The sequence below is a fragment of the Pinus tabuliformis genome, chromosome X (genome assembly GCF_031772625.1).
Source record: "Pinus tabuliformis cultivar Carrire ecotype Pingquan chromosome X, CPIR1, whole genome shotgun sequence".
In the NCBI taxonomy this organism is placed as follows: Eukaryota; Viridiplantae; Streptophyta; class Pinopsida; order Pinales; family Pinaceae; genus Pinus; species Pinus tabuliformis.
In genome coordinates, this window is record NC_142308.1 from 1,542,433,501 (window position 1) to 1,542,444,072 (window position 10,572).

Consider the following 10,572-nt stretch of genomic DNA (forward strand, 5'->3'; position numbering starts at 1 on the left):
TTTGGGATTAATTATTGTATCGTTCTAGGGTTGATTGTGTAAGCGCTTCGAGAGTGATATCCATTGGAGCAGTGACAAATAGACCCAAAGGTCTATAAAAAATCATTATTTCCAAATCTAAACAACAATGTATATGTGAATATAAATGATTTACTTAAAAATTATATTATCACAAGTGAATTAAAAAAATTATTTTAAGAACATGCTAAAACACATGATCTTACCCAGCTCCTGGTTTAGACACAAACAACGGTGGTGGAGGAAGAGGTAGGTGGCTTTTCTACATGACTTACATGAATCATGAATCATAAATGCAAAATGTTCTTCAAAAATTTAGTAAAGGCACAAGTTTTGGATTATTCTTTTACAACTCCTACAAATTAGTCTTGTATCAACTATCAATAATTTGAGTCTACAGAATCAATGGCGAGGATTCTTAAGAGAGTTTCGAGATGCCCAACCATTGTTTGCTTTGAGAAGGATGACATCTCTTGTAATCTACATAAATACTTTAGCAGAAGTGTACATGTTCTTCAGGTAAAAGTGAAAAGGAGACGACGCCAAATTACCATGTTAAAGGATATTATGCCAAGCATTCCTTCAACCTTGTGAACAACTCTAATGAGGTCATTGCAGAGGTCTGTATGTTCATGTAAGTCTTATTACATTCAATATGTATGATCAGAGTAATTCATTGGACTGCAATCATGCTAAGTTCTGAAAATATTTGTTGTTTTGCAGGTAAAGCCAAAGCAAGTCAGATCAAATATAAGCATGGGAGGAGATGTGTTCAATCTAATAGTGAGGCATGTCTGCGACCAAGCTTTCATTATGGGATTGATTATCACTCTAGATCAGATCATGTTGTCTGTCTGACCGCCCATCCTCTATAAGGGGTACCGAAGGAAACAGAGGGAAGGAATATTTTTTAGGCATTCCTCCTCTCTCATGGTATTGGAAATTCCAAATCCTGCTGAAGATGAATTCAATGTGCGAAATCCCACTTCGGAATACACAAAAATTATGGAATTGAATTTTTTTTTTGAACTGCGATGCCATGTGTAGAGTGTGTTATCTTATCTTTTTTACACGTGCTTTTATGGCACAATGTGGGGTTTGTAGACTCCTTTCATCCTAGGATAATAGTTCTTAACCATGACCGTCTACAGCATGTCTTCATTGATCACAAAAGCATAACCCTATTTTACCAAAGATGAAAAACATGGTGGCCCATTCCCATGTGCATACTGTAAATCAAAGAACTCGGTGGTTCATTCACATGTGATTTGTAGTTGAAGTTTATGATTTTTCTCATAGAATTTTAGTGGCAATGTTGAATGCACTCCAAACTAATGTCCTAAATGATAGTAACCAGTAAAAATCCGACAGTTTATCTCTACATGCCTTAAAAAGAAAAAACCCTACCTTATGTGTAGTTGACAATTTGAGCAGAACTTGATAGTGACAATCTCGTGTTTTATGGCTCAGTAATTAATAACATTGGCAAGATTAATTCATTAATGAAAGTTGGATCAGTTTGAATTTAGAGTTCCTATGAAATCAGTGTAATGTGGTGAATTGTGTTTTGTTGCATTTACTTGGAATGTGATCTATATATATTCATAGTTTCTGGCTGAGAGGACTCTCAATTGTTGTGTCACAAAGATGACACTTGTCTCTTTCCCTACACGTTCTTGTGGCTGCCACAACAATCTCACTTCTCCTGGAGCTTGTATTGAGTATGTCAACCCTATCCACTTTGGCAGAGTCCTCTTAATTTTGTTTTTTTTTAATTGAATCAATTGACAAGATACAAAGCTCATGCACTTTCAATTCATTGCAGGAGATATTCCCCACATCTGACGAGTCTAGGTGTACAAACACCCACTAATAGCAATACATCTCCTCTCGTACAATGCACTTTTCACATGTACCCAATTAGAATACATTAGCATGTCAAGCTCAACTACAAAGAGTATTGGAGAGTGAAAATCCTATCACAAACTTCAATTACATGATGAATTACAGTGATTGGAATATTGTTGCTCAACATCCAAACTTCAACAACTTGACCCAAATTTTCAGCTTCAACTACAAGCCACTTGATCCATATGCATCTTTGAGTAAGTAACTCAATCATTTTCCACTATGTTTTCGCACTTGATTTTCTAACAACACCTTATCAATTTTTCATTTAAATGCTAATAAGTTAAGGCATCCCCAGTTTTGTTTATGTCTTTGATGATGCCTTTACAGATGACAATGCATTGTTTTGGGGAATCAAATACTACAATGATATGCTTTTGGAAGTTGAACCAATGGGGAATGTCTAGTTTGAATTGCTTCAGAAGGATACACAAACATTCACTTTAAAACAGAGGTGGTTGTTCCCTCAAAGAATCTACTTTTATGGCGAAAAATCACTCTTCATTTATACTATTTTTTCATATGCTACAAACTTACGGCGTTTCCTTTACAACATTTAATGCAATTGATAAATTATTAATATAAATCTATAAATCTTATCATAACTTTGATATATTGCTTAATATAACCATAATGTTATACATTCAAGAATTCTTCTCAAATTATATCTTTTTCATATAATCAACGTATTATCCTCCCAAGGCACAACTCTAGACATCATTTCTAAAAGACAATGATGGGTTTCTGAATGACAATATCCCCCGACAATAAATCAACACTCATGGAGCACTCGTTACGATTTATAAAACGCGGCACAACGATTAAAGGGTTACAAGCACTGGACCCTTTCATAAGGCTGACAGATGATGGAAGTAGCCTCTCTCTTTGGAAATTCCATTCATTTTTTAAGCAGAAGAAGGCAACTGAATTGTGGGCCTCCTTATCAGAGTATAACACAGAATGATTCTCTGGTATAAACACTTAAAACTGACAAAAGTGGGCCTGAATTTGGTAGCTTAATAGTTCAACTGAATAAGTCCTAAAGAGGAAATTAGTATGCATTTTGTGGAGTCAGCAGGCTAGCCACATTTGGTTTGATGGCCGGACGATTAAATACATGTATTTAATAGTGCACACGCATGCTGGACAACAACCAAGGAAATGAGTGTCTGGATGGGTGATGGGCAGAAGGCCCCACGTTATATGCCTGGATAGAGATGGGTCTCTGAAAGAAGGATGGTCAGAAGGCCCCACGCCATAGATCTGGAAAAGAGAGAATTGAAAATATGGTATTATAAGTGAGAACTTTTTAAGTTGCTAGGTAGTTTTTATATTAGAAAATGAGCAATTGACCACATGTCCAAAATCTTATCACAGTTCTCCATTCTTTGCAACGCTGTATGTCAGATTTTTTTGTTTGAATACTTCAGGAAGCTGAGAAGGAATTTGGTCAGATCAGGATGAAAAATATTGGGAGTCTTGTATTTTACAGTTTAGTTTATTGTTATAGTTTTGTTTTATAAAGGTGGGAAAATTTATCATAACTCAGTTGCTAAATTAGCAGTGAGGATAGTCACTTTTGGGTGCTATTGGGGAACGCAGGCTCACTCATCATCCTTATTCAAGGAAAACCAAACCACCTGGGATAACCTGCTAGTGGTCCACAAGAGAGCAAGCTTTCACCCCTGTCAGATGCCTCTAGATCTCAGGCCTTACCCTGTTTCCTTGTGTAAAAAAACAAGCAAAACCAATTATGATTATAACTTTTATATAATTTTATTTTTTTTAAGTCTGTTCGGTTGAAGAATTATTCAAATTTTATTTTATTTTGTTTTAATTAGTTGAAGAATTTTTCAAATTTGAAAGTACAATTTGCCATTTAATATAGAGTATTGAGATTTTTCTTTTAGTTTCCCGTTGTTGAAAAATCATTCAAAATTTAATATAAAATTTGGTTTTTGACCTAGTATTTAGATTGGTTTTTGTCTTTTTATGAATTTTTTTACCATTGAATTTCATTTCCATGTTTTTGTTTTTTTTAAATTGATAATTTAAATTATTTAAAAGTCACATGAATAAAAACTAAAGATAAAACTCAAATTTCAAATATAATTTAATTAATTCAAAACTATTTATAAAAACATAAATTTTAACATCACTGTCAACTCATTTGATTCGGTGAATTAAATAAAATCAAAGTTTATAACTTTATTATTGAGTATTTCCTCAAGTGGGTAATTAAATAAAATCAAAATTTAGAACTTTACTATTGCTTCCTTCTTAAAGTGGGTAAAATATTTTTTCCAGATATATTATGTTTTAGGTTTATTATTTACAAATACCTTTACACCTCTAAAGCCTTGCTCGACAGATAATCACACCGAAGAAAGAGAATAAAATCCTTGAAATAGTATAAATGGCATTTAACAGAATTAATGGATAAAATTAGAATGACCTTTTTACTGCCATTACAGTTTTATTTGATTCGTGCCTTCTTTTCTCTGTTCTGCTTACTTGCTTCTTTAAGGTTGGGCTTTTGGTTTTGGTCATGGTTATTGGTCTGTTCTGTATACTCTTGCCATTTTCACAGATGGGCTTCTAGATTCTGTTTTTGTATTTTACTGGTGTTTTTAAAGTCTAAATGTTTTTGGTTGGGATAGTTATTATTTTGGTTATATGTATTTTTGATGTAATTTTTTTTAATTAATAAAAAACCTTTTATTGCACTTTAAAAAAATACAAATTGTTGTTAGAAAATAATATAATTAGAAGGTAAAAAGATAAAAGATGGGATTACTTAAAAGTTACAAAAAGGGATTGAATATAATAGAAGAAATCCACCGAACTTATATCAATAATAGGTTACTAATAAAATTTTCAGAGCTTGGTATGTGTTTTTTCAACTGTAGAAATCGTGTCTGGAGCAACTCTTAAGTATACATGGTCTTGTCCAAGATTAGACCATAAGACTTGTGGGGACCAAGCTTCCCCACCTAACAACTCTCAAGCATACATGGTCTTGTCCAAGATTAGACCACAAGACTTGTGGGGACTAAGCTTCCCCACCTAAGCTTCAAAAATTTGATAGGGAAAAACCTTAAATTGGAAACCAAACATCCTATTTTCATTTAGTCATCAACCATTTATAGAATTTGATAGTGTGGCCACCCTTTCTTTCACACAAGTTTCAACAGCAAGTTAAAGGAGACTTCCAGGAGAAAAAAGGACATGATGAACATGAAAATTTAGAAGAGCAGAACCCTGTTGAATAGAAAAATGAGAGCAAAGAACTTTCAAATCAGAACCAGCCAGCACCAAAAGCATAAACAGATTTTGATTTTGAAGGCTTTTAGCTGATAGCTAAAATCTTGTAAAATTTGAGGATTTGAGAGTTGAATTGTTATTAGGATCAGCAGTGAATAAGTGAATGGGCAAAGTATTATTAACCAACTTAGATCTATCTAACTCTCTGATATATTATGAGCTTAAAGGAATCAAATCCTCTAGATGCAAAACTTTCCTCAAAATATTAATTCAAAGTTATTAAATCGAATAATATTAATATTAGATTTGACAATAATATTAATATTGATATTAATTTTTTAATATTGATATTAGATTTAATGATGATTTTTTTATATGACATGATAACAAAATTTATAATAAAACTATATAGAATTAATATTTTCAACTATTATAACTTTAACTTGGAAATATTTATATTCTTAAAAATTTTAATATATCTTTAAGATATAATTTTTCTTTTTTAAAGATAAATATTTAATTAAAAAAAATTAAAAAATTTAAAACATAATTTTAAATTTTTAAGGTTGAATTGTATTATAATTTTTTGTCTATATAATTATATAATTATTTTCATATTTAGTTCACATTAATTTTTATATTTATATTATTATTTTTATATTTTTTTATTACAATTTCCGACCATACTAAAATGAAAATACAAGTTGACTTACTTTAATGGGAAAAACAAATGCAGGTTCAGACTAAAACAGTTTTCTTAATTATAAAGATATCTTGACTTTTCTTTAAAAAAGGAATTTTATATATATATATAACAATTCATGCAATACCATCTATATATATTTAATTTAACAACAATTCATGCAATACCATCTCAATTATGTCATACTCAATTATACTTCAGTCATTAAAAAGTTTCCACTGAAATATTATAATAAATTATTGGTATTTTTTAATCTCAAAAAAATTAAAATCCCTTTTTGATGTTAGCGAAGGCAGCCAGTAATAATTAAGTTTTTAGTTACAGGAAACTTTGATTTTTATGGGCGCATATTTTAAATTACTAAACAAATAATAACTAAGTTTTCACTTATATATATAAATATAAAAGTTTTAAATTATTTTTAAATTAACCATTATAGATAATAATAAAAAATAATTATATATATATATATATATAAATTATTTAAATTAATTAATTTTTTAATCCGATAAGTTCTATATTATAATTTATTTATTTTTATACTTTGTTTTTTTCAATATTTTTGTTGGTAAGTTTTGTTTGAGATTTGGTATAGATTTATTATAATTATAGTTTGAATTGTGAAATTTGGATAATTTTAATCTTAATGTTTGGGTAAAAAAACATGTATATTGCATAGGGACTTGTGACTCAAAAAAATGTATACACTTTATATTCTCACATTTCAGGGATTTGTGGAAAAGTCCCAAAACTACTAGGGACTTCACTCAGGAGTCGAGGACTTCTTGGTAGTCCCCAAGTTGTTATGGGCATATTTCAGGGATGTTTTGGAGGAATTTTTTTGGGAGATTTCAAGGATTTTCTAGGTAGCCTTTGAAATGATGTTCTAAGTAGATTTCAAAGAATAATCAAAGCATATATCTTCAGTTTTCAGAATCAACATGGGCAGTTGAACAATGTGTTCATTTTACCTATCCATTATCCATAATTTTTGTATTGCATTGAATCTAATTTTTTGGTACAAATTGCATAAGCATGAGTTTTGTATGATGGGTTTCAAATTGAGGTTTTGATGTTTTAGATATTGTATTTTCAATGGAAAATTACAAAAAGCAAATCCTCCATGTCAAGAAAACAACAAATGCAACATTTCAAAAGGTTAATCCTTGTCGTTATTGTTCTTGTTAGATGTTCTTAGCTTTTCCATATTGCACATGGATTTCCAGGATTCATTCAAGTGTCAGTGCTTTTACCATTCCAACCTCAAGCATTGTGAAAACAATCAAACAGTTGTCACTTGGATTGGTAGGAAATGTTTAAATAAATTTCTTTCAATACCCATTTTAATTTGAAATATGAATTAAATATCTTTACAATAGTGGTTTTCTAGAGAGTTGTAAAAGTTTGCAAAACCAATTGAGAAAGAAATGTCTTTTATGTTTAGCATAGTCATCATTAACCAGAAATATGAGGAAGAAAAATTGTTATAGAGACAATTCTTTGCCTTATAGATTCTTAATGGATCTTATTCCGAATTTAAATTAAATACACTTAATTTTCTAAAGTTAAAGCTCATGTCTAGTAAGCTTATAAAAAATTATATTACATCACCATATTTTAATGAAAAGAAAACCAAGAGATTAGAATAATTAAATTTCACACTTTATCTTTTTTTAACGTGTATGAGTTTTAAATTGGTTAGTGAACTTCAACTAGTTTGAATCATATACTTTTTTTTTTTTTTTGTATTTAGGTTTTAAGTACGATCAATTTTGTAAACCAAATTTTACTTACAAAATCAAAGTATTTTATAGTTGTTTTCAAGATAGTTGTAAAAAGTTGCAAAACCCGTTGAGGATGAAATTCCTTTTATGTTTAATATAGTCATCAACAATAAAATATAAAGTAGAGACAATGCTCTGTCTTATAAATTCTTCATGAACCTTATTGCAAATTGAAATTAATTACACTTAAGTTTCCTAAAGTTAAAACTCATGTCTAGCCAACTTACCAAAAGTTATATTACGATTTGAAAAAAAAAAAACAAAAGATTAGAATAATAAATTTCACCCTTTATTTTTAATGTGTGAGTTTTAAATTATTTAGTAAACTTCAACGAGTTTGAATCAAATATATACATATATATTTTTTCACAAGTTCATTGTATTTTCCATATGAGGAATATTAAAATAATTAATTTTGACCCTTTATTTTTTTAATGTGTGTGACTTTCCTCAGAGATTTAGCTCCTACTTGTCTTGTGCATATTGAGTGATGTTCCTCATCATTAAGTGTAATTTTTGTGTGATTGGATTTTGAGATATTTAGATCAACTAAAATAATTCCTAGTTTAGCGTTGAGTTGAGAGATTGCTCAACTAAGTGATTGTGTGTTTAAGATAAAATTTATATCTTCAACCAATAATTAATGTATTTATATGCGTGTTTAATGCAATACAAAATAAGTTTTTAGTGTGCAACTAGTTTCTTAAGTTGGTATCAGAGCCAATGACTTTGGGTTAACTCCATTAATGGAGGGCCATGTATCTATGATAGTTATTTGCTATGTGATTAGATTAAAGATGTAGATTAAATTAACATGTGTGTGATATTCTGTACTAGTGTTGGTTTGTCCTCCTCTTCAAGCTTTTTCAACCAAGTCGTACTCCTAGTGAGGTTTTGAAGTTGCGCGGTCCCCCTGATTAGGTTTTGAATCCGATTTTGAATCCGTTGTCTTCACCTTACTGAAAAAAAAAAAAGAGCTAGGGACATTCATAACTTCCTTGGAGAGATTATATGGTTTTAGGGAGCCAGTTGTGTCGCTCTCTCAACACAATAAATGCTAAGTTGATGTAGGAAATTTTCTAAACTTATTATTTGAGTACCAAGAATTGAATTTGGGACAAATTTAATGGTTTCTCGGAGATTTAAACAATGAGGATTTTGGATCTGCTAGAGTAGAAACAAGGATACAACTGCCGAAGATGGTTGTTGTTTCTTCTGTTGTTGTGTAGGAGTGGGTCGTGTTGTTGGACCCAGTCGGTCCAACAAGTAATTTCTTTGGATCGGGGGATGTGTCTCGGTTGTTGATTGATTACCCATAGATAAAAAAAAAAGGATTTGGCCAATGATCCACTACATCGCAACATTATTTCTAGTTTCCTGGACTTCAAAGTGTATTCTATAGAGCAATCGGGTGCCTGGTCAAAGCTCTAGTTTGGATATGACAATCCAACTTGTATTATTTAATTGTTCGAAGGCCATTAGAGAAATTAGAGGTTGTGATATAGTTATATTATTTATAAAAGAAATTTTGTATTATAATTTGTTTGTAAAATTGGTGATGATGAACTTCCAAAATAAGATCAAGAGGTCATTTTGTAAAATTGATTGTAGATACATTTCATATCTAGGCGACTTTATTATACAACTAGCAAGTATAATCGTTGGCACCCATGTATCTTAGTAGATGGAAGCTCGTCCATAAAATGACTAGTAGTTCAGTTATTGCAAACATGTAATTGATTGTGTCTTAAGCTACTATTTTAAGAGATCGGGTGGAAGTAAAACTTGATATGAATGGGTGTCCAAATAGTTTGGCAATTGTGGATTTAGGGAAGGATCCCTCATTTATTTGAAGACGTGGGAGTGGCCTTCTCATGAGGTTATGTGAGAGCTTCGAATGTTGTTCAGTAATTGACTTTACGAAATCCATGGTTCAGGAGTTCGAGAGTGGAACTCAGGAATCCAACTTGCTACTACACCTTTACGAGGTTTATGAGACAATTTGATGGAGTTCACTCTATGTAATCTCGAAAATGTTTAAAGAAACTAATGAAGACTTTGCATACAAGAAGATAAAAAACAAGTACTCATTAAGGAAGAGAATTAGAGATTTAACTCCTTCTTATCTTGTACATATTGAATGATGTTCCTCATCATTAAATGTAATTGTTGTGGTTAGATTGTGAGATATTTAGTTCAACTAAAATAACTCTTATTTTAGTGTTCAGTTGACATATTTGCTCAAAATATATTTTTTGTCTTCAATCAATAATTGATGTGTTTATATGTATGCAGAAAAATAAATTTTTGGTGTGCAATTTAATTTCTTAAATAATCTTAAATTAATTAGTGAAATTCCACGAATTTGATCATATACTATTTTGGGTTTTTTTAGTATAGGTTCTAAATACAATAAAATTCATAAACTTAAACCAAGTCTTAGCATATATATATGGAATCATATCATATGCGGAATCAAATTGGGATGGGGAGGATATATATATCCCAATTAAACATATTTTATAATCATATATACTTTATTTTTGTATAAAATTTAAAATTACTCTATATTAATCAAGTTGGTGAACTTCAACCTTAAACCCACATTCAACCAGTTTTCAGTTACATGTATTTTATGTGTGTACGGATTTTAAGTTAGTTTAAGTTGGTGAGCTTTAACCTTCAACCCAGATTCAACCAGTTTTCAATGAGATATATTGGGATAATCAAGTGGGTGAACTTCAAACTTCAACCCAAATTCAACTATATTTTAGTTAGGTTTACTTTATTTTTTGTGTATGGATTTTATATTACTTTAAATTGGTGAAATTTAACCTTTAACCTAGATTCAACTAGTGTTCAATCATATATACCAGGATAATCAAGTTGGTGAAC